This window comes from Tursiops truncatus, chromosome 5, assembly GCF_011762595.2.
Source record: "Tursiops truncatus isolate mTurTru1 chromosome 5, mTurTru1.mat.Y, whole genome shotgun sequence".
NCBI classification, from domain to species: Eukaryota; Metazoa; Chordata; class Mammalia; order Artiodactyla; family Delphinidae; genus Tursiops; species Tursiops truncatus.
Genome location: NC_047038.1, coordinates 49,169,725 through 49,195,420, shown reverse-complemented (window position 1 = coordinate 49,195,420; position 25,696 = coordinate 49,169,725). Strand labels below are relative to the sequence as shown.

At 40.6% G+C, this 25,696-nt stretch overlaps 1 pseudogene; it reads right to left on the bottom strand.

Moving 5' to 3' along the window:
* The window catches only part of LOC101326621 (cytosolic beta-glucosidase-like), a 146,762-nt pseudogene extending 121,436 nt beyond the window's left edge, over positions 1 to 25,326 (bottom strand).
* Between the last annotated feature and the right edge of the window lie 370 nt (positions 25,327 to 25,696).

The window sequence follows — 25,696 nt, the reverse complement described above, 5'->3', positions numbered from 1 at the left end:
ACACGCATAGGGTCTCTACCACGCATGGACTCTGATGTGCATGAAGGTTTGTGCTGTAACGGAAGCCCCAACCACAGACACTGAAAGCAATGGTTTCTCCCCTGCATAGACGCTCTGCAGAGAAGCTCTGTGTTCTAAAGAAACCCTTTACCACACTTGCACATTTGTAACATTGCTCTCCTGTGGGGACTTATGGAACTCAAGGTTAGTGCTCTTTCCAAAGCCCTTACTACACTTAGCACATATAAATGGGTTTTCTCCTGTATTAATTCTTAGATAAACTCGAAGATCTAAGCTCTAACTGAAGAAACCCTTATCACACACCCATCACGTTTGCAGTTTCATTCTCTGGAGAACGTGAAGATTCACTGTGATCGAAATCCTTCCCACACTCCTCACACCTACAGGTTTCTCTCCTGTGTGGACTTTCTGACGAGCACGGAAGCTTGTACTTTAAGGGTTTCACATTGAAATGGTTTCTCTTGTGTGGACCCTCTGATGCTCTTGGAGGTCTACGTTCTGTCTGGAGCTCTCACAACACTCCTCACATCTGTACGGTTTTGCTCCAGTGTGGACTCTCCAGTGGATGCGAAGGTTGGGGCTCTGATGGAAGCCCTTGCCACACTCCTCGCACTTAAAAGGTTTCTCTCCTGTGTGGACCCTCTGATGCACGCAAAGATTCGTGTTATAACTGAAGCCTTTGCCGCATGTATCGCACACAAAAGGTTTCTTTGTCGTGTGGACTCTCTGGTGGATGTGAAGGTCTGTGCTCTGACGGAAGCTCTTGCCACACTCGGCACAGTCGTAAAGTTTCTTTCCCACTAAGACCAGGTTGCCATAGATCTCCAGCATCACCTCTTTGTACAGGGCCCTTTGTGCGGGGTCCAGCTGCCCCCACTCCTCCTTGGTGAAGTCCACGGCCACATCCTTGAACGTAACAGGTTCCTGGGAACTGGTCATCTCTTCTTCCTCAGCAAGGTCAAGGAGTTAAGGGGGCAAAGCCGAGCCTTGCTGAGGAACGTCCACAGCCCCAGCAGCTCCAGAACCACTTCCTCCTCCAGACCCCGGTCTTGGCTAGTAGTTTTGGCAGGAAGCCTCAGGTCACAGGTGTATCCTCTCAAGATGGGGTCCAGCTGCCTGAGGAGTTGCGGTCTTCTTTCCTACCAGCATGGCTTGTTCCTGGCTCAAGCCGGGTCTCGGGTCTCTGGTCTTCCGGCCCGGGGCCAAGCCCGCTGGGGCTCTACTCTGTCCTTATTTTTTAAAAGGGAAAGATTATATAGGAAACGTGTTAAATGTCTGGCATGGTGGCAAGCAGTATTTGTTTTAAAAAGGCACATTATTATTGCTATTGCTGTTATTCCCGTCATTCCCATGATAGCAAGCTCTTTCTATGTGATTTTTATGTTTTCAAATATCTCATTAAACTTGCAAACGTATATTTAGATCCATGCAATATTTCCAAGTGCATTTAATGACAGGCTGTGTCATAAGGGAACTCTGCTGTGGTTTTTGTCTTTTAGAAAACTGCGGTTCAGAATCAATGTATCATAGAAATTAAAAGCCCAACCTGAGGTAAAATTGAGTCATAGTCCGTTGCCTTAGGCGAGCAGAACCATCCATCCTCCACAGACAGGTCAACACTTGGTACTGACGGGTCTTACTGAATCTTTACGTAATCTAAGTTTTGTTATACTGGAAATGGTTAATTAAAAGAGGTAGGGGAGTCTGAAATGTCACAGCAAGTTCCTCTTGGCCCACTGCCACGTTTCATGAATTCCTGTGCTGAACCCATTTGGATTAAGCAGTGACCCAATCCAAATAAATTGCTTCTGTGCCTCTTATCTCCTATTACCTATTTATGTCCCAATACATCTGCATTGCGTGGCTCAGTAAGATCCATTAAGTCCCTGGGCAGTGTTTACGGCTAATTTTTTTTTTCTTTAAGGCTCAGATTTATCACAATAAAGTGACAATACTGTGCAGACAGTGAGTCAAACCCTTTTTAAAAGAAAGGAAAGAAAAGAAGTATAAGATATGCAATTTCAGTCTGTGAATTCTCAGAGCAACTCTGTGGGTGAGAGACAATCGTTGCTTGTAGGTTTTAGGTAAAGATATAATTTACCTTTATTTGCAGACACAAAATTCTGAGAAAACGTTACTTGCATCAATTCCTCTGGCTTTAAAAATAGTTATGAAATTGAAATAGTTACCTGGAGGAAGACATTTCATTCAATGTCACAGGTCAGGCACACTGACTAACACCCCAGATACTACTGATGTACTTTCAAAATTTAAAATAATGTTTATACCATTTATTTATTCATTCATATATAGAGCACCCATCCTGGAGTATCTGGGACACTGAACAAGGTTTACATAAATCTGACTGCTTTTTCCTCTGGGCCATTTGGCTCAGTCTGGTAGACCATAAATATTCAATAATACTTTACAATGACAAAGCATCTTTTAGGCAAACATCTCTAAGCACATTATTCACCAATATTACAATCTCCTTTTTAACCTACTGGTAAAGTCACAGAAACTAATTGACTTTCTTCAAGGTCCCATCACAAATTGTTTATTTAATAGAGTCCAGGTGTCCTGAGTCTAGCTATAACTAAAGGGAGAAAAACACAAACACATTTTTTTTAGGTGCTTAAGCTGATGACCTACACTAAATATTTCTAAATTGAATCTATTAGGCAAAACGTCCTCCTTAAAGATGTTAAATGTTGTGACGCATCCAATTGAATTTTACAACTTTTCTTCCAATTTGCTCAAGGCCAGTTACCATTTTCAGAGCCCCAAGAATGACCTATTTTAATTGAATCCTGTTACAAACACTTCAACTTTCACTCTTTAATCAAATCAGTTTTCTAAATAGAAATTAAAGTTGAAGCAGAAAAATAAAACTTTTCATGGAAAGATCCAGGTGAAGTAATAACATAACTGTACCAAAATATTCAAGCAAAGTCAAAGCTTAGAATTACTGTGAGATTTGGGCAAGTCTAAAAGAGTTCAGGTTACCCAAGCAAAAGGAAATATTTTAAATTCTTTATTTTACCTCTTCTACCAAATGTTACAGTAATGCAGGTTAAATATAAAATATTAATAAAATACCCCCAAAATGGGAAGACTGTTTAAATCACTCAAAACTGTGACTGCCATAATAGCACGTTTTGAAAACCCGCAACTCCAAGGAGTGTAATTGACTGAGGGCCCCAGCTACTGAGCCCTGAAATCCATCACGTGTGCTGGAGTTGGCACTGAGGCCCACTTCCCAGGGTTGGTCCCTGCCAATGATGAGCATGGCAAGGTTATGACAATCCTGGACCTGGAAGATGTGGGACTCTTCTGACAGGAGACTTTGCATCAAGGACTCCCCAAAGACCTGGTGAAATTTCTTTGAACTTCACTTACGTCTAAATGCTTCACTCAAACTTCTTTCTTCCTTCCCTTACTCCTTCACTCATCAGACCTGCATCCCAGCCTCTCCTGGCTCCCACTCCAGTTTCTCTCATGGGTGTTTCCCCTAATAAATTTCTTGCATGTTCGATACCATCCTGGCCTCTGCTTCTTGGAGGACCCAGACTAACACATCATCTGATGGTGATGGTGATGGTGATGAATGATGATAAGGACTAACAATGATGATAAGGACTAACATTTAATGAGTTCTTTAAAAAATGTCAGGCCCTGGGCTTCCCTGGTGGCGCAGTGGTTGAGAGTCCGCCTGCCGATGCAGGGGACACGGGTTCGTGCCCCGGTCCGGGAAGATCCCACATGCCGCGGAGCGGCTGGGCCCGTGAGCCAAGGTCACTGAGCCTGCGTGTCCGGAGCCTGTGCTCCGCAACAGGAGAGGCCACAACAGTGAGAGGCCCGCGTACCGCCAAAAAAAAAAAAAAAGAAAAAAAAAAAGTCAGGCCCTGTGTTAAGAGATTGCCTGAATTATTTCATGTACTCTTCCCGATAACCTCCAAAAGGTAGATATTACTCACCTGAGGGAAGTAAGTCTTAAAAGGTTAAGTAACAAAAACAAGACTACATTGCTTGTGAAAGTCTAATTTGAATGCTTGTTTTTCCTAAGCCAGTGAAGTGTAGAAGCACTGGTGCCAGTAACTAGCACATTATATCACTTCTCTGTATTACTATTTTGCAGTACAATCTTCTAGTCCTTTTTCTGGATAGTTATTACACAGTTATAATTATACTCAAAATAATAAATGTAATAAGTTAAACTTTTTTTGTAAGAAATTGTATTTTTACTTGAACTTTCTGATTCCTCTAAAATTTTCAGTTAGTCTGCTTCACTTTGGTTACACAGACCTGATCCAATCATTCAAATACTGTTAGTTAACATATTCAAATATTTTCCATATCTGTACCACATATATGTAGCGCCACTATATCAACTCTGTGTAGTGGGGAATTTTTCCCAAGCCATTAAAACAAACAAAGGCCAAGCAAATGAGCCAAGGCCAAGTAGCTTAGACAATCAGAACTATAAAAACATCCAAAATAACAATACTCAGTCTCCAATTTTAGAATTTATTAACAGTATTAAATAGACCGCTTTAAATAACAAACTAATAGGCTTTTTCTAAACAAAACAATTGGTACAATAAAATGCACTTACAAGGATTTATATCCCATAAGCGTCTTTCTAAGAAAAGACTGCAGCTTGGAACTTGCAGCAGCTTGCTAATTCCAGAACAGAAATTTCCGATAGCAGCAAGTGTCATTTAGAATAATGTGAGCTTCCTTTGACTCATAAACAAATTGACTTTCCTCAAGGTCCCCCAGGAAACACTGGGTCAGTCTTCAGTCTTGGCAGATTTCAGCTGATACTGCAAAACAACTCCCTGAATACAGAGTATTCTAGAGTTTTCATGTGAAAGAATGATTGTAGTTGCTACAAATAGTTTCTACTATATGCCAGTTGGCAGTATAAAGGGGTGTTCCATCAGCAACCTTCCAAAAGAGTCTTCTTAAATAAACATGCATTCTAATAAGAAAAGCATACTTGCCTTGCAAATGGAACTTTAAGGCAAGTTATCAAGATTTCGCCCCCCAACTAGGTTGTCCTCCCAAAGACCCTCCTCCATGAAAGGAAAGCTACTACTGCCCTTCACTTCTCATCCCATCATTAAAGTTTCACTTCTACTGGAATTTGGATGGGGTCTGGGCTATAAGTGCAATGCAATGTCTATGATAACTTCCTCAGTTTTGTAGAAGTTGGAAAGACCCACTTTCTAACTTTCTCCAACCCAGCACAAACCTTTAGCTCTGACTCTTAAATGGGCAGAGCTAAAGAAACTGAATCCCTGAATGCTTTCTTTTTTTAAAAAATATATTTACTTATTTATTTATTTGTGGCTGCATTGGGTCTTCGTTGCTGCGCACGGGCTTTCTCTAGTTGAGGCTAGCAGGGGTTTCTCTTGTGGAGCACGGGCTCTAGGCATGCAGGCTTCAGCAGTTGTGGCACGCGGGCTCAGTGGTTGTGGCTCGTGGGCTCTAGACCGCAGGCTCAGTAGTTGTGGCACATGGGCTTAGTTGCTCCAAGGCATGTGGGATCTTCCCGGACCAGGGCTTGAACCCGTGTCCCCTGCATTGACAGGCGGATTCTTAACCACTGTGCCACCAGGGAAGTCCCCTCAATGTTTTCTTAGCCTCTTAAAATCTACCACCTCTGCAACTCCTTCCCATAATATTATAACTCAGAATGTTAACCCCCCATTCCTTGAAACAATGTACTGTCTTCACCACTGGGCTGGTTCCCTTTTGTTGCTGTGTTTCTTGTGGGTTTTATCACATTGTGTTCCCCTTCAGTCACTAATGAGTTTCATGACATTGATCATGTAATCCATCATCCAGCCTCTATAAAATAAAGGATGCACACCTATGTTTTAAAAACCATGTTCCCTGGAGAGGAGTCAGGAGTTGACAGGAGGGGAAGAAGCAGTAAAGAAGGGAACACTGGGTGGATAGGCACATGTTCTCCCACTCTTCTCTTCGACCAGAGATGCTCCATCTGTATCTGCTTTATTAAAGTCCTGAGCTAGAGTTTCCTTGAAAACCGAGTTCTGCTGCATTAAAAAAATGTTTTAACACCACTGGACTGGAAGTTTCCTCAAGTTCTCTCTAGTCATCCTCATATTCTGGAAGAATGTCACATTCTTATGGGCTCTTCTGAGTCTTTTAAATTCTTCTACAGCACATAATCCAGACTTTGCAATCTGCTCCTTTTCTGTTTCCCTCTATAACCCTATTTCAAGAATTCTCTTCCTTTATGATTTGAACTATCAGCTACACACTGATAACTAAGAACAAATCGAATCTGAAATGGAAGTATGAATCTCCAGTGACTTCCCAGGCATTTCCCTTTAAATACACTAAGGGACTCTCAAATCCAAATTGAACCTATTATATATCTTCCAGACAAATTCCAAACCTGCTCCTTCTCCAGTGTATTTTATTTCTATTCACAGCATCATCAGCCAGAAAGTTACCTAAACTGTTATCACAAGGGTCACTTTAGTCTTCCTCCTACTTCCTTCATGCCCTACATTGTACTTATGAACGTATGCTTTTGGTTGTCCCTCAGTGATGTCTCTTTCTGCTTTTTCTCCATTCTGTCCCCTCCATCCAAATTCAGGACTTCATCATCATCTACCTCATCTATTGCAATAGCCTAACAACTGTTCCTTTGATTCCACGCCTCCTTCCTTCAGTTCATCCTCCACACTGCAGTCAAAACTCTTCTAATATACAGACTTGATCATAATACTCCCTGTGCTTAAGAATATTTTGTAGGTCCCAAGAACCTAGAGCACATGATCCTAACATCAACTCCTTAGCCTGGTACTTTATGTGCATCAAGACATGGACCTATCTACCTCTCTGGCTTCAGGTCCTACCATTCACCCTGTTATCAGAAAACAGGGCCTGTGGCAGAATTTCTCAAGGCATGAGCCATGAACAACATTATCACACAGAGAACTCACTAAAAACTGTAAATTCCTGGGCCCCATCTGTAAATACCACTATTATATAACCTGGTACTAGGCCCCCAAAGCTACACTGTAACAAGAACTCCAGGTGATTCTAATACATTCTAAAGTATTAGAATTCTAAACCCCTTACCTACTTTGCTAAATGTGACTATATTATTCCCCAAATATAACATAAGCATTCATACTTCTGATCCTTGACTCAAAATGTTTTCTCTGCTAATATGCCCTTCCTATGTCTTTCCCTGAAAAACAAAACAAAACAAACTTTCCCTTAAAAGCTCAATTTAGATGGCATACCATCTTCCCCAGTTTTATTCTTGAATCCCCACTCTTCCCACCTATGCTCCAACATCATTTTGTTTCTTCTACTGCTAGAGTTGTCACATGATATCATAGTCATTTATATGATGCTCGATCTCACTAGAATGTTGGATTCAAATGATCATTCTATTTACCTTTTACACCTCCAGACTCTAGTACCCACAGCAAACAAATATCTAATTGGGAAGAACTACATAGTAATAATTCAAATAAATATCTATTCAATTTAACTTTAATTACTAATTCATGCCAGGGGACCCAGGTCTCCAGGTACAACATGGAGACAGAACTTTTCTGAATGTTCTTGCATAATTTCTCTCCAATTATTTCTTGGAGAAAAGAAATCTCTAACAAGAGAAAAGTCATCATCTAACAACAAGCCAACTGTATCATAGGTTTAGTATAGTTGTACCTGGTCTTTCTTTGAGCCACAGAGAGTGTATTGAGATGACCCTGGAGGATGTTTGGCCCAGCTATATAGTTTCTATGCTGAGAACTCTTCCATTTTCCCTTCATCAAATCAACTGGGCAACAAGAAAGTATTATGTGCCTACGTTTGCCAAGTTCTTGGCACTACAAAGAACCAGAGGATACACTAGAGCCCTTACCATCTCCATCCCCATGTCTTGTTCTTCACACAAGCACAATAAGCAATGGCCAAAGCCACTTTGTAATATTTCACCTTTCGAAAGAGCCTTAGTCTCTTAGCCTTAGTACACTCTGGTGCAGAGTGGCTGTCATGCATCCTTAACCTGCGCCTGCCACCTAGACCTGGATGATAATTTATAAGATATATGAAGGAATGGACCATCAAGAGAAAATGTTGCTCTTTCAAAGATCCCCAAGTATGCGTCTGTATGAAGGACTACAATGACTCCAAAGGAAGATTATTGTCTTTAAATAATGCACTCTTTTCCCCAAGTCTCAAAGCCTGTATTTAAATGATTATTCACGGGAGCTGTGGGAGACTTTAAGCCTTAGCTAGGCAATTCCCAACATAAAAATGGATAATGTTTCAAAAACCTTGTTTATGAGTCACCTGCCCAGAAACTCACCATTGCCTCTTACATTATGTTCCAAATTCCCAGGTCAACTCCCCAAACCTATTTATCTCATTGTACACCTGAAAGTCATTCAGTGACACCAATCCCTATTTACAACATTGTTCCTTTGAGAACATGTCCTCTAAATTCCCAGTCAAGTAACATGTAGATGCATTTCTCCCTGTATGCAGGGATGCACTGGGAAAAAGGAAAGGATGAAAATGAGAAGGAGGTGAGATTATATATTTCCAGAAATCAGAATCCTGTTAATCTTACACAAACATTCAAGAAATGCCCTTCTCCACATGGTTACTGCTCACTAGGGTCAAAGAATTATAGCCTCCACTTTCAAGAGAGAGATTTTCAGAATTTGAAGTAACTCCCACCCACTCCTTGCTACCTAGTTGAAACATAAACATGGTTATAAGAGAATGTGACATTGAATCTGGAACTGTCCAACCTCTTGCCTATATTTTCAATTTTTCCCCTACCTCCATTAAGTACATGCTGTGGTCAGTATACATTTTAAACTAGTGCATCCTAGGAAATACTCTCCTATTTTGAATCAATTTTAAACCAAATATATTTACTGTTACAAAATATAAAATAGGCTCTTTTAGATTAAAAAAGAAGAATATCTAGCTTGGTTTTTTTTTTCTATTATCAAAACATAAAGGATTTTTTAAATCTCATTTATTTTGTCAATTGGTTCTGCTTGGCACTCTTCAGCTTGGTCCATTCTCAATTATCCATGGTAAGGAAGGGGGATCAGTGGCCTGGATAATATAAAACAGCAGACAATTTTAAAAGCCCTTTTTTTGGCCCGGGCATACCTTACAATCAAACTCTGCTTATCCACACTAATGAAAGGAAGAGCAGGCACCTTGAGAAAGATCCAAAGCCAATACAGAACTGCTCAGCTGGTTTAGGGCACCTCAAGGCAGAGGCCCACATAGCAGAATCGAAGGAAAATAACAGGGGCCCAGCTGCTCCCTTGCCATCTGAAATACAAACACTTAGCTATAATATCCATCTTTTTTAAAACTTTTTTTTTTTTTTTTTTTTTTCGATATGCGGGCCTTTCACTGCTGTGGCCTCTCCAGTTGCAGAGCACAGTCATCCAGACGCACAGGCTCAGCGGCCATGGCTCACGGGCCCAGCCACTCCGCGGCATGCGGGATCCTCCCGGACCGGGGCACGAACCCGTGTCCCCTGCATCGGCAGGCGGACTCTCAAACACTGCGCCACCAGGGAAGCCCTATAATATCCATCTTAATACCATATCAATCCATATCAATACCTCTCATGATATTAGTCATCCTTAAAAGCATGGAGCTATGTCCAAATGCCCCCAGGTAAAAGACATATTATCCATGTTGTTCCAAATAGTTAATAAGAGAATAGATTGTTCATAGGTATTAAAAACTTCTTTGAGGGGTTTCCTTTGCCACACCCCACTTCCAGCCCCTTACTATCTCTACCGTGCTTACATAACACACTTAGAAGAGTAGCATAAAGGATGATGATGAAAGAGGCAGTATGCTGCAGTAGGAAGAGATCCAGCCTGAAAGTTAGGAAGCCTGGATCGGTGTCCTCTGTTGGTCTCTGCTCATGCCAGCAGTCAGGTATGCACTCAAGCAGAGGGAACAGTGCGTGCAACAGTACATGAAGGTCATGGCACATTTAAAGAATTATTTGTGCTTCATTTTGGTCAAAGAATAAGATACAAATGAAGAAGAAACAAGGGATAAAACTGGGGAAGTAGTCAGAGGTAAAATTACAAAAGGTTTTTTTTATGCCATGCAGGATGTTCAGAAATAATTCTGTAGAAGGTAAGAGGATAATAAAAAATTTTAAATAATTGAACACAGTGTGCCCAGTACAAATGTTCTAAGCATTCGATGTTCATAAACACATTTAATATTTACAACAACCCTGAGATAGACACCCTTACTGTTCCATTTTACAAATGATGAAAAAAGGTATGCAAAGCTTAGCTATCTCCCAAGGTCACACAACTGGTAAGCAGTGGAGTCGGGGTTCAAACCTAGTCTGTTTGATTTCAGAGCTCATGCTATCTCTCAAGAAATGGAATGGTGTGGTCGGAATTTTAAAAGACCATGCTGGAGCAGTGTGCCAAAGAGATTGGAGGAGAGGGGAGGGGAGGGAAGGAGAATTTAAGAGGCGGTGAGTTCTGGAACTAAAAGAAAGGAAGTAGTAATGGGGAAGAGGGGTGTAACCAAGAGGTATAGAGGAGACAGAACAAAAAATAATTGATTAAATAAAGGAGAGATTAAGAAGAAGGGTCTAGCATGAGTCCCATACTGTCTGGGACACTGTGTGATGACCTAATAATTATTGAAGAATCGCTTAAGCTTTGCACCAGTGAATTTACCTGGAAAGCAACCCCTACCAGATGGGCAGGCCCAGGAAGGAACAGCATAAATAATGCCTTTTTTTCAGTACAATGTTGGCACACATTCATCCAAATAAACAAATGTTCCATCCTAACTGATGAATTTAGTGGTGACAAAATAATTTATGTACAGATTTGTAGGACAATATATAGAACGCTACTTCAAACAAATGTTTGAAATGCAGCAAATTATCTCTTATTTTTCAAAGATACATATATTTACTCACATTTAGCTTTCTATGTAACATCCATGTGTACAGAAAGATAGAGAAGGAAGAAAGGGCACCAGAAGAGGAGAAAAGAGGCAGATGTGTTATAGCCTATCAGGATATTTGTAAGGGTATAACAGGAACCAAAACCATTTACAGAACGTACCTATTAGGATGAACAGAAGTGCATGAAAGTCTGTGAATGTATAGAAAAAGTACATACTCAAAATCTGAAAATACCTCTCTGGCTGATTTTTTATTTTGCTTTTTTTTTTTCTTGTTTGTATATTTTAAATATTCTACACTTATTTTTTAATACATCCATAGTACAAATAAAAATATTTTTCCTAAACATATGTGATAAGTATCCATTCTGTACCTAGAACTTGGCCTATAGAAAAGAATACACAAGCAGGCAGACTGTTATCAATAAATAATCCACAGGTACCAACAGTGATGGCAGCAGATACATTTCAGCACTGCCCACGAAGCCAGTGGAGGTACCCGGAAACTTGGTACATGGAGAATCTGTGTGTCCAGGATAAAGGGAGGTAAGAAATGATGAAAAGTGCAAATGGCTTAGAGCAGCTGACCCCAGAGGCAGGCACCTCGACATATGGCCTTTCTTGGTCATAGTACCCCTCCTCCGCTATGGCTTTCCTCACCCTGTCTCAATATTTCACTTTCTCTCGTTACATTGTCTAAAATGCCATCAATTCCATGTTATCTCATCCTCTTTCTAAAAAGCATAGGACTAGAAAATTTCCAGAGGTTGCATGTGTTAGTGATAGAGGAGGATAAGGGTAAGAAGAAGACAGGGAAATTCACTTGTTAACTTTGAATAAAACTGCATGGTTTATAAGGCACTTATAAACACATATTAATAAGCACTTCCAGTTCAAGATGGGGAGTACAGTGGACATACTTAATTCCTCTCCCTCTCACAACCCCATTGAAATGACAGTAAAAATTTTTTTAAAAATAAGTTCCACAACAGAGCTGAAAACAAAAAAGCCCCCAAAGAATATCACATTGACTAAAGTATTTCTGGCAAATGGAAAGAAACTAGGGCTGAATTGCCTGAGAAACTAAAGCAAAGGATTTGCAACATATACTCACACACTGAAGACGGCTGGTAAGGATTCAGAGGGGTTGCCCTAGAGAATCTGCAGGTCAGCCACTGCAGAGAGCACAGCAGGCTCAGAGCAGTCATCACAGTAATTAATTAAAGGATTATCTAATGTACTATTGGCCTGACTGGTTCCTCTCCCCGATAAACAGAGCAGTTAGTGCTGCCTTCACCCCAGGTGGAAGTTCCAAGAAATGATTAATAAAAGTGAGAGATGTGACGGGACAAGATAGCCCTTGCTATCAAGGGCACTGAGACAGTAAAGAAAAGTAGAATAAGCTCTAGAACTAAACGTGAACTTGAAGGGTAGTGTAGATGGGAAACAAAAGTCAAAAGCAAACAGACAGAGAAAGACAAATACTGTATGATCTCACTTACATATGGAATCTAAGAAAACAGAAAAACCGAATTCGTAGAAAAAGACATCAGGTTTGTGCCTTCCAGAGATGGGAGGTGGGGGAAGGGGGAATTGAATGAAGGTGGTCAGAAGGTTTAAACTTTTAGTTTATAAGATAAATAAGTACTGAGGATGTAATATTAAACATGATGACTACAGCGAAAGCTGTTGCATGCTATATTTGAAAGTTGCTGACAGAGTAGATCCTAACATTTTGCATCAAAAGTAAAAAACTGTTTTCTTTTTTTCTTTTTGTATCTAAAGGAGATAATGGATGTTAACTAAGCTTATTGTGGTAATCAACTGACAATATATATGTCAAGTCATTATGCTATACACTTTAAACTTATAAGGTGCTATATGTCAATTATATCTCAATTAAACTGAAGAAAAAGAAATAGACTTAACAAAAACACTTTTAAAAAGCAAGGGACTTCCCTGGTGGTCCAGTGGATAAGACTCCATGTTCCCAATGCAGAGGGCCTGAGTTCGATCCCTGGTCGGGCAACTAGATCCCACATGCATGCCACAACTAAGAGTTCACATGCCACAACTAAAGAGTCCGCATGCCACAACTGAGAAGCCCACATGCTGCAACTAAGAATCCACATGCCACAACTAAGATCCCTCGTGCCACAACTAAGACCAGGCACGAACTGGGAGATTGGGATTAACATATATACACTCACTATTGATACTAGGTATAAAATAGGTAACTAATGAGAACCTACTGTATAGCACAGGGAACTCTACTCAGTGCTCTGTGGTGACCTAAGTGCGAAGGAAATCCAAAAGAGAGGGGATATGTATATACATACTGCTGATTCACTTTACTGTGCAGTAGAAACTAACACAATATTGTAAAGCAACCAAACTCCAATAAAAATTTTAAAAGGGCTTCCCTGGTGGCACAGTGGTTGAGAGTCCACCTGCTGATGCAGGGGACACAGGTTCGTGCCCCGGTCCGGGAAGATCCCATATGCCGCGGAGCGGCTGGGCCCATGAGCCATGGCCGTTGAGCCTGCGCGTCCGGAGCCTGTGTTCCGCAACAAGAGAGGCCACAACAGTGAGAGGCCCGTGTACCTCAAAACAAAAAAAAACAAAAACAAAAACAAAAACAAAACAAAACAAAACAAATTTTTTTAAAAAGGAAAGAAATGCTAAGTAAAATGTTGGAAAAAATAAGTATAAATAAATAAATAATTTTTTTTAAACTACACAAGTGGTAGTCTCTCAAAGGTTGTTTAAAAAATTAATAAATAAAAAGCAAACAAAACATTCCTTCTTAAAGACCCCATTATCTGGCAATTATTGAGATCTAAATCTTGGCTCCCTTCCTTCATACACATAGTCCATTATGAGAAGCCTGTCAACAGGCCCCACCCACTTACACAGAACCCTGCTTCTTATAGGGTCAGCACTGTTTCAGTTCAACAGAGTTACTTAACTTCAAAGGAAGCCTAACTCAGTTACTACTATCAACATATTCTTTCATTCAAAAACATAAACGGGTATTCAAGGATCACCAGCCATTTGACAAAAACAGATAGCATAAAAGATATGGATCCAAATAAACAAATAATCCAAAGATTTCAAATTGATATAAAAAGAAAGAAAAAAAAGACTTAATTTTTTTAACTAGCATTCTTAAAAAGATTCGAGGGTGACTATATCCAAAAAATCAAATTGACTTCCTGGAAATTAGGCAATCAAAGAATAAGAATGTGTTCCTAAAACTTAAAAATATGATCGCCATAATTAAATATTCCATAGAGGGACTGAAAAATAGAATGAACAAAGCTAACATCCAAATTAATAATCTGGAAGAAAAAGTTGAGGAAATCACCTCAGATCCAAAGAAGTACAAAACATAAGAAAAAGCTCTCCAACACTTATCCAATGAAATTTCAAAAAAAGAGGTGAGCATTAGGAATTTTGCAGGTGAGAAATCTGAGGCTAGAAGAAATTAAGTGATTTGACTCTCTAGTAGTTCACAAATAGTGTCTGATATATTCCAGCTGTGTCCCACTCATAAGCCTAAAGCTAAAATTCAGTCAGTTCATGGAAGTGTGTCCCCAGTGGTTGATTACAGCTGGCACCCACTCTGATTAGTTAATGTGGGTGCCAGGCTAGTCAAATCAGTTGTTGACAGCTGGCTACTACTCTTAATGGTCAATGAAGATGCTGATGCTGGTCTGTTCCATACCAGTTGTTTAAGGCTGGCATCTACTCTCAGGTAAGGCAGGTGCCAGTCCAGTCTACACCTATTGTTTACAGTTAACATTGGATTGGCCAGTGTATCAGCTGATGAATATCTGAATATCATCCCTGCCAAAGCCCATACTCGTTCAATGATGACTACATAATTTCATGGTACATTCAAAAAAAGGGGCAACTTTGAGTTTTTGTGAATCTCAAATTTGAAACTGGGGGAAAGAAATAAGGGTCCTTTCTGTCATCTCAACTTTAATCTGTGAGAAATTTCATGAATAAAGTCTCACCTTTCTTCTTCCTTTTTCCTTACACATCAAGAAATAAATGACCATGCTTTTAAGCCTGCTCCCACTCCTTTCTTAGGTGGTCCACACAAAGGGCAGACCAATCTGGTGAGCTCCGTTCTAGAAAGCTACCAAAGGCAGCCAAGAGATTAAGTCCCAGACTGGAATGTTTCCTCCAAAGAGTTTAGTAGGAACTAGGAACCAAGACACACTGCCAAAATTGGTTGAGCAGAGAAAGCAAACAGGAAGTGATCTAAAGAAATATGGGGCTTGTGCTGACATCTATAGCAGGTAGATAAAAAGTGTCTCTAGCTCAGGTTTGAATGGACCAGTTCAGTTTTTAAAAGGTACAGGAAGAAACAGCCTGGATAGAATCACTACAAACCGTACCTAAAATGAAGGAATTCAGCTGCTTTGTTTATTCTCCCACTTTTGTAAGTGCAAAGGTAAGCCCAAGCTTCTCAACTATAGCATGCCATCTTTGACACACCAAGACAAACAAATGGCTAAAGTTTGAGGCCAGCCTCAATATCTGCCAACATAAAGTCAAAGTCCAAGTTAAATCAAAGCTCAGCATGCAGGGGTGATAATAGCATTCATAAAACTGAGGCCTTTGCCTCCTTAAAAACCACAAACTTAGGGTTCAAGATGGCAGAGTAGAAGGACATGCGTTCACTCCCTCTTGTAAGAGCACTGGAAACACAACTAACTGCTGAACAATCATTGACAGGAAGACACTGGAACTCACCAAAAAAGATGCTCCATATCCAGTGACAAGGGAGAAGCTGCAGTGAGACAGTAGGAGGGGCACAATCACAATAAAATCAAATCCCATGGCCGATGGACGTGTGACTCACAAACTGCAGGACAATTACACCACAGAGGTCCACCCACTGGAGTGAAAGTTCTGAGCCCCACGTCAGGCTGCCCAAGCTGGGGGTCCGGCAAAGTGAGGAGGAATTCCTAGAGAATCAGACTTTGAAGGCCCCCTTCAACAGGACAGGGGGAAGCGGAGACTCCACTCTTGGAGGGCACGCACAAAGTAGTGTGCACATCAGGACACAGGGGAGGGAGCGGTGAACCCATGAGAGACTGAACCAGACCTACCTGCTAGTGTTGAAGGGTCTCCTGCAGAGGCGGGGGGCAGCTGTGGCTCATGGTGGGGACAAGGACACTGGCAGCAGAAGTTCTGGGAAATACTCCTTGGTGTGGGCCTTCCCAGAGTCTGTCATTAGCCCCACCAAAGAGCTGGGTAGGCTCCAGTGCTGGGTCACCTCAGGCCAAACAACCAACAGGGAGGGAACCCAGTCCCACTCATCAGCAGACAAGCAGATTAAAGTTTTACTGAGTTCTGCCCAGAAGAGCACCACCCAGTTCTACCCACCACAATTCCCTCCCATCAGGAAGCTTGCACAAGCCTCTTAGATAGCCTCATCCACCAGAGCACAGACAGCAGAAGCAAGAAGAACTACAATCCTTCAGCCTGTGGGACGAAAACCACATTCACAGAAAGACAGACAAAATGAAAAGGCAGAGGACTACGTACCACATGAAGGAACAAGATAAAACCCCACAAAACCAACTAAATGAAGTAGAGATAGGCAACCTTCCAGAAAAAGAATTCAGAATAATGATAGTGAAGATGATCCAGGACCTCGGAAAAAGAATCAAGGCAAAGACTGAGAAAATGCAAGAAATGTTTAACAAAGACCTACAAGAATTAAAGAACAAAAAAACAGAGATGAACAATACAATGACTGAAATGAAAAATGCCCTTGAAGTAATCAATAGCAGAATTACTGAGGCAGAAGAACAGATAAGTGACCTGGAAGACAGAATGGTGGAATTCACAGCCGTGGAGCAGAATAAAGAAAAAAGAAGGACAAAGAAGGATTCTTTTTGGCTGGATTCCCCAGCCAAATCTAAAAGAAGGAAAACAAATGAAAACAGCCTAAGAGACCTCTGGGACAACATTAAATGCACCAACATTCGCATTATTGGGGGGGTCAAAGAAGTAGAAGAGAGAGAGAGAGGACACAAGAAAATATTTCAAGAGACAATAGTCAAAAACTTCCCTCACATGGGAAAGGAAATAGCCACCCAGGAAGCACAGAGTCCGAGGCAGGATAAACTCAAGGAGAAGCATACCGAGACAAATAGTAATCAAACTGACAAAAATTAAAGACAAAGAAAAATTATTAACAGCAAAAGGGGAAAAATGACAAATAACACACAAGGGAACTCCCATAAGGTTAACAGCTGATTTCTCAGCAGAAACTATAGAAGACAGAAGGGAGTGGCAGGACATATTTAAAGTGATGAAAGGGAAAAACCTACAACCAAGATTAATCTACCCTGCAAGAATCTCATTCAGATTTGACAGAGAAAAAAAAAGTTCTACAGACAAGCAAAAGCTAAGAGAATTCAGCACCACCAAACCAGCTCTACAATAAATGTTAAAGGAACTTCTCTAAGTGGGAAACACAAGAGAAGAAAAGGAACTACCAAAACAATTAAGAAAATGGTAATAGGAACATACATATTGATAATTACCTTAAATGTGAATGAATTAAATGCTCCAACCAAAAGACACAAGCTTGCTGAATGGATATAAAAACAAGATCCATATATATGCTGTCTACAAGGACCCACTTCAGACCTAGGGACACATTCAGACTGAAAGTGACAGGATGGAAAAATATATTCCATCCAAATGGAAATCAAAAGAAAGCTGGAGTAGCAACAGTCATATCGGGTAAAATAGACTTTAAAATTAAAAATGTTACAAGAGACAAGGAAAAACACTACATAATGATAAAGGGATCAATCTAAGAAGAAGATATAACAATTATAAATATATATGCACCTAAAATAGGAGCACCTCAATACATAGGGCCAATGCTAACAGCTATAAAACAGGAAATCGCCAGTAGCACAATAATAGTGGGGACTTTAACACCTCACTTACAACAATGGACAGATCATCCAGACAGAAAATTAATAAGGAAACACAAGCTTTAAATAACACAGTAGACCTGATAGATTTAATTGATATTTATAGGACATTCCATCCAAAAACAGCAGATTACACTTTCTCCTCAAGTGCACATGGAACATTCCCCAGGATAGATCGCATCTTGGGTCAAAAACCAAGCCTTGGTAAATTTAAGAAAATTGAAATCATATCAAGCATCTTTTCCAACCACAAGGCTATGAGATTAGAAACGAATTACAGGGGAAAAAACGTAAAAAACACAAACACATGGAGGCTAAACAATACCTTATTAAAAAACCAACAGATCACTGAAGAAATCAAAGAGGAAATACAAAAATACCTAGAAACAATTGACAATGAAAACATGACGACCCAAGAACCATGGGATGCCGCAAAACTAGTTCTAAGAGGGGAGTATATAACAATACAATCCTACCTCAAGATACAAGAAAAATCTCCAATAAACAACCTAACCATACATCTAAACCAATTAGAGAAAGAAGAACAAAAAAACCCCGAAGTTAGCAGAAGGAAAGAAATCATAAAGATCAGATGAGAAATAAATGAAAAAGAAATGAAGGAAATGAGAGCAAAGATCAATAAAACTAAAAGGTGGCTCTTTAGAAGATAAAGAAAATTGATAAACCATTAGCCAGACTCCTCAAGAAAAAAAGGGAGAGAACTCAAATCAACAGATATAGAAATGAAAAAGGAGAAGTAAAAACTGACAATTCAGAACCACAAAGGGTCAGGAGAGACTACTACAAGCAACTCTGTGCCAATGAAATGGACAACCTGGAAGAAATGTACGAATTCTTAGAAAAGCACAGCCTTCCAAGACTGAACAAGGAAGAAATAGAAAATATGAAAAGACGAGTCACAAGCACTGAAAGTGAAACTGTGATTAAAAATCTTCCAACAAATAAAAGCCCTGGGCCAAATGGATTCCCTGGCCAAATCTATCAAACATTTAGTGAAGAGCTAACACCATTCCTTCTCAAACTCTTCCAAAATAGAGCAGAGGGAGGAACACTCCCAAACTCATTCTACGAGGCCACCATCACTCTGATACCAAAACCAGAAAAAGATGTCACGAAAAAGGAAAACTACAGACCAATATCACTGATGAACATAGGTGCAAAAATCCTCAACAAAATACTAGCAAATAGAATCCAGCAGTACATAAAAAGGATCATACACCATGATCAAGTGGGGTTTATCCCAGGAATGCAAGGATTCTTCAATATACGCAAATCAATCATTGTGATACACCATATTAACAAATTCAAGGATAAAAACCATATGATAATCTCAATACACACAGAAAAAGCTTTTGACAAAATTCACCACCCATTTATGATAAAAACTCTCCAGGAAGTGGGCATAGAGGGAATTTACCTCAACATAAAAAGGCCATATATGACAAACCCACAGCCAACACCATTCTCAATGGTGAAAAACTGAAACCATTTCCACTAAGATCAGGAACAACACAGGGTTTCCCACTCTCACCAGTATTATTCAACATAGTTTTGTAAGTTTTGGCCACAGAAACAAGAGAAGAAAAAGAAATAAAAGGAATCACCAAATCGGAAAAGAGGTAAAACTGTGACTGTTTGCAGATGGCATGATAATCTACATAGAGAATCCTAAAGATGCTAGCAGAAAACTACTAAAGCTAATCAATGAATTTGGTAAAGTAGCAAGATACAAAGTTAAGGCACAGAAAACTCTTGCATTCCTATAAACTAATGATGAAAAATCTAAAACAGAAATTAAGGAAACACTCCATTTATCATTGCAAAAAAAGACTAAAATACCCAGGAATAAACCTACCTAAGGAGAAAAAAGACCTGTATGCAGAAACTATAAAACACTGATGAAAGAAATTAAAGATGAAACAAACAGATGGAGAGATACACCATGTTCCTGGGTTGGAAGAATCAACGTTGTGAAAATGACTATACTATCCAAAGCAATCTACAGATTCAATGCAATCCCTATCAAACTAACAATGGCATTTTTTCACAGAACTAGAACAAAAAATTTTACAATTTGTATGAAAACACAAAAGACCCCAAGTAGGCAAAGCAATATTGAGGAAGTAAAATGAAGTTGGAGGAACCAGGCTCCTAACTTCAGATTACACTACAGAGCTACAGTAACGGTACTGGCACAAAAACAGAAATATAGATCAGTGGAACAGAATAGAAACCCCAGAGAAAAACACATATGGTCACCATATCTTTGATAAAGGAGGCAAGAATATACAATGGAGAAAAGACAGCCTCTTCAATAAGTGGTGCTGGGAATACTGGTCAGCTACATGTAAAAGAATGAAATTAGAACACTCCGTAACACCATACATAAAAATAAACTCCAAATGGATTAAAGACCTAAATGTAAGGCAGACGCTATAAAACTGTTAGAGGAAAACATAGGCAGAACACTCTTTGACATAAATCACAGCAAGATCGTTTTTGACCCACCTCCTAGAGTAATGGAAATATCAACAAAAATAAACAGATGGGACCTAATGAAACTTAAAAGCTTTTGCATAGCAAAGGAAACTATAACCGAGATGAAAAGACAACCCCCAGAATGGGAGAAAATATTTGCAAACGAATCAAGGGACAAAATATTAATCTCCAAAATATATAAACAGTTCATGCAGCTCGATATTAAAGGAACAAACAACCCAATCAAAAAATGGGCAGAAGATCTAAACAGACATTTCTCCAAAGAAGACATACAGATGGCCAAGAGGCCAACATCACTACTGCTCAACATCACTACTTATTAGAGAAACACAAATCAAAACTACAATGAGGAATCACCTCACACAGGTTAGAATGGGCATCATCAGAAAATCTACAAACAATAAGTGCTGAGAGGGTGTGGAGCAAAGAGAACCCTCTTGCACTGTTGGTGGGAATGTAAATTGATACAGCCACTATAGAGAACAGTCTGAAGGTTCCTTAAAAAACTAAAAATAGAACTACCATATGACCCAGCAATCTCACTACTGGGCATATACCCTGAGAAAACCATAATTAAAAAAGGCACATACGGGGCTTCCCTGGTGGCGCAGTGGTTCAGAGTCTGCCTGCCAATGCAGGGGACACGGGTTTGTGCCCCGGTCCGGGAAGATCCCACATGCCGCGGAGCGGCTAGGCCCATGAGCCATGGCCACTGAGCCTGCGTGTCCAGAGCCTGTGCTCCGCAACGGGAGAGGCCACAACAGTGAGAGGCCTGCGTACCGCAAAAAAACAAAAACAAAAGGCACATACATCCCAATGTTCACTGCAGCTCTATTTACAATAGCCAGGTCATAGCAATCTAAGTGTCCATCAACAGACGAATGGATAAAGAAGAAGTGGTACATATATACAATGGAGTATTACTCAGCCATAAAAAGGAACGAAATTGGGTAATTTGTAGAGATGTGGATGGACCTAGAGACTGTCATACAGAATGAAGTAAGTCAGAAAGAGAAAAACAAATAACGTATATTATCGCATATATGTGGAATCTAGAAAAATGGTACAGATGAACCAGTTTGCAAGGCAGGAATAGAGACAAGATGTAGAGAACAAATGTATGGACACCAAGGGCGGGGAGGAATGAATTGGGACATTCGGATTGACATATATACACTAATATGTGTAAAATAGATAACTAATAAGAACCTGCTGCATAAAAAATAAATTAATTTAATTTAATTTAATTTAAAAAGTAAAAGACAAAGAAAACAAAGAAACCCACAAACTCAGATCACACCAGGAGGCCTTAACAGAGTAGTCTGGACTTTGCTGATGGTTCGTGGGATTTTGTAGAGCACATTCACCCCTTAAGAGATCCTCCGTGAAATCACTGGGAGGTACAAGCTCATAAGAGCTATAGAATCAGGTCCTAAATGTTATTTTCACGGCCCCTCCGTGGCCTACTGAGGAAGTAAACAAAATGCCACCGAGCTACCTGCTGTTTTGGGCCTCACATTCCCTGCAGCCAAAAGCATAGGCAGAGTCAGTTTCATAAAGGGTTAAAAATCATGGGAATTTTTCTGCACTTTAAAATATTGCATGAAACTCACTTCTGTACGAATAATGATCATCTGCATTTTCTTCCCTGCCTCTTCATCTAACAAATACATTTTTACAGGTTTTACAATATTCTTTACAGCTCACGTAAAACACATAATTTTCCTCCTGTTTATATCACTTGTTTATTATTTATTTATTAGATTTATACGGCGCTTTCCTCCAAAAGGCACTACACAGCCAACTCCGATGTAATAAACATTACATTAAACTCTTCTTAAAAACCACAGTCAGGGAAGTGGCCAGCATGAAGGCCCAAGAGACATGCACAGGAAGAACGAAGAGCCATGGGTCTGGTGAAATATGCAAGCAAGTAGTCAGTATATTAGGAGGCCCAGTGACCGGAAGGCCTGTCCTGCATTTTCTGGTCACTCTACCTGCAAAAGACCCTGAGAGTGCCTTTGATTAAAAGTGACAGAGCCCAAGTATCTCTATTTCTGTGTGGGAGTGGGCGTGGGTCTGTAGGGGAGTGGGGAGGGGGTGGAGTATTATAGCTATATCTCTGGGCTCCAGAGAGGATGTCTGAAAACAAAGATACCTACACAGACAATGTGTTTTGAAAATCTCTGGAGAAAGATACATAGTGGTGTTTTATAACAAATCACCGAGATAGATTTCTTCTGTATAAATACAATTCACGCTCAATCCTCAGTTCTGCTGAGTGTCCATGACTTCCAAAGGCTCTGTAGACGTTCAAAGGCCAGGGAAGCTCAAATGTGCAAAGATTCTCAAAATCGAAAAGCGACAAGGTGACTTCAGCTTTTAAATTCCGGGCCACATTGATTTGACAAAGCCACATGTTGACGTCCTGCATATGTGATCCTCGCAGTGGTGGAAGGGGTAGCTAAACAGTAACTCTCCCAGGCGCTGCTGGAAGATCAGGACAAGAATGAGCAAGAAGGGAGTATATTCTTACTTGTGGTGCAAAGAAGAAAGGACCATTCCCAGTAAATGGAGCAGATGATGTAGCTCTCCTATCAGTACAGACAGTGGGAGAGAATGCAGCCAGGAGAAAGAATAACATCATCATCCTTATTATTATTACTAGTAGTAGTAGCGGGAGTGTTGTTGTTATTGTTATTTCGTGGATATTATGACCCAGGCACTCTTGTGCTCGAGTCATATATGCTGACCTCTTTAATCCCCAGAACAAACCTACAGAGTGGGCATGACCGTTTTCCTAGTTTTACAAATAAGGAACCTGAGACTTAAATAAGTTATTTGCCCAAAGTCACTCAGCTAGTAAGTGCTTGAGCTAGGATTCAAACCCAGCACAAAAGGATAGGTAAGAAAACCAAGGAAACATATAAAAGGCATCTGTGCATTGACAAAAAGAGAAGGGAAGATCAATTTCCCTTCTGAAAGCTGTTGTTAGAGAGCTAGCAGCACAATAGCAGGTTCGGGACAACAAATAAAGACCTTGCGATAAGGCAGCAGCAAGCCCAGTGCAGACAGAAGAGGTACAGCAATGCGGAGACCCTGTGATGAGAGGAGCTCAGAAAGGACCAGTAATCTTATCCCCAGGGCTGAGTGAGCAGGATCTGGGAGCTGGGAACTGAAACCCACTGTGTTGTCTTGTATAACTGACTGTGTGCTTCAGCCAAGTTCACTGTGGAGTTCTAAAGTGATTCATTCTCAGTAGCCCATTTGTGACCCTCCCCCACCTAAATATAAATACGATGCATTCAGCACTTACTGAGCATCAAGCGTTTAACACACGTCATCTTATTTAAACCTCACAGCAGCACTATAGATACCATAATCACCCCCATCCTACCAACAAGGAGGCACAGAGAAGTTGAGTAAATTGCTCAAAGTCATACAGAGTTAGAAAAAGGTAGAGATGGACCCCCAGTCTAGCGAGTCTGGCTCCAGAACTCAGCTTCCTAGTCTCCATGCTGTGCACCTTCTAGAACCTGATTCTGTGCACTGCAACCCCCTCTCAGCTCTGTCTGACCTCTCTTCTGAGAAGGAAAGTAGCCAACGTCCTGTTTCTTGTTTTCACTACTAGAAGGCCAGCTTCATCAAGTCACCCACCCTGACCAAGTGAAAATTACCTGGGAACAAATGTAGAAGATACCATAGAGAAAAAAAGTGACGTGGAATCCCTATTAATCTGTACATCCCCAGACATTCTTTTGAAAGTGCTCTGTATCACAGAGCATATGTGTCATAACATACATAGTCCCCGTGGAAGATGTCTTCCACATGGCAGCTGTTGCAATTATCATAGCAGAGATTCCTCATTCTCATTTCTGGAGGTCTGGGAAATGGCAACTGAGGCTGGGAATCATAAGCATCATAAGCAGCATGGATTATGCCAGGATCAACCTGCACTCTGTCTAGAAAACCCTTCACCATCTTCAAATGGCTCCCTCCTTCTCGTCCTTAAAGTTTCAGATTAAATGACAGTAATTCACAGAGATCCTCCTAAATCAAAACCTGGTATCACCCTAGCACTCACCATAAGCAGTAATTATATCTTTTATTAATTTACTTAGGAAATTAATTAGGAAAAAGCTAATCTAATCTTCCTATTTTTCATAGGAAGAAACTAAGACTAGAGGAGGAGACCAGATTCACAAGCTCATGCCTGGCAGGATGGAGACCAGAACTCAGACCTCCAACTCCACTCTGGGTGCACTTTGCCATCTCACAGTTAATTCTCAGCCACCCAGGAAATGGGGGTGCCTTGAAATAGAACAGGGAACCTCTCCCAACTGAAGAACATCCTTCAGTGATGTCTCTTGGACTCCTTGAAGGTATTTAGTCAATATTTTTCTAACCAATAGGAGAAATTGTTATCATTTTTAGGGAGGTTATGGGAAATGTGTTCAAGAAACCAGTGATGAAAGCAGCTGGTCCAGTGTACACAGATGTCTCAGATGAGCTGGAACGGACCAAAATTACAGCCGCAGTGGGGTCTTCAGCCCCTCGTCACCACCACCCTTGTGCCTAAGGAAAGGGACATGGGAAGCAAGTGTCTTCTATGTGAAAAGGGATAGTTTCATTTATGCAGTTATGGGCTCTTCAGTCCTTTTGCTTCTCTTCTTTTTGCCCCCTCACCCAACCTTCTTCCCCAGACATACAGAATCCATGAGAAGTAAGCCATTCCAGCTCTGGAGAAGGGGAAGAAGCTTCTCCTACCTTCCACTTGATAAGCTGAGGTGACTGCCCCCCATCCAAATCCTGCAGGAAAATCCATGCTTTCAGAAGACGGCCGACCGCAACATTCAGGCAACAGAGCTGCACCCTTCAGGCAGGGGAGCCCAGCAGCTGTGCAAACATAAGTGAACTCTCACCCTGACCGAAGTCTCAGAATGCAAACGAGTATGCAAACAAGAAGGGAACCTGATTAAAGCATCCCACTTGACTGGCCACAGCCTTGATTTGAAACCAAGACACTTGGTTCAGGGGGACCATTTATACTGTTCTTCTCCAGACACTCCCCGATTTTTAACAGAGTTGGGCCAGCCTGGGGACAGACCAGGTCCCTGCTTTGGCAGGGTACCCATTCATCTAATCTTTTCCCTTTTAATGAAACACATGGACATTGTTTTAAAAGTCACATAATC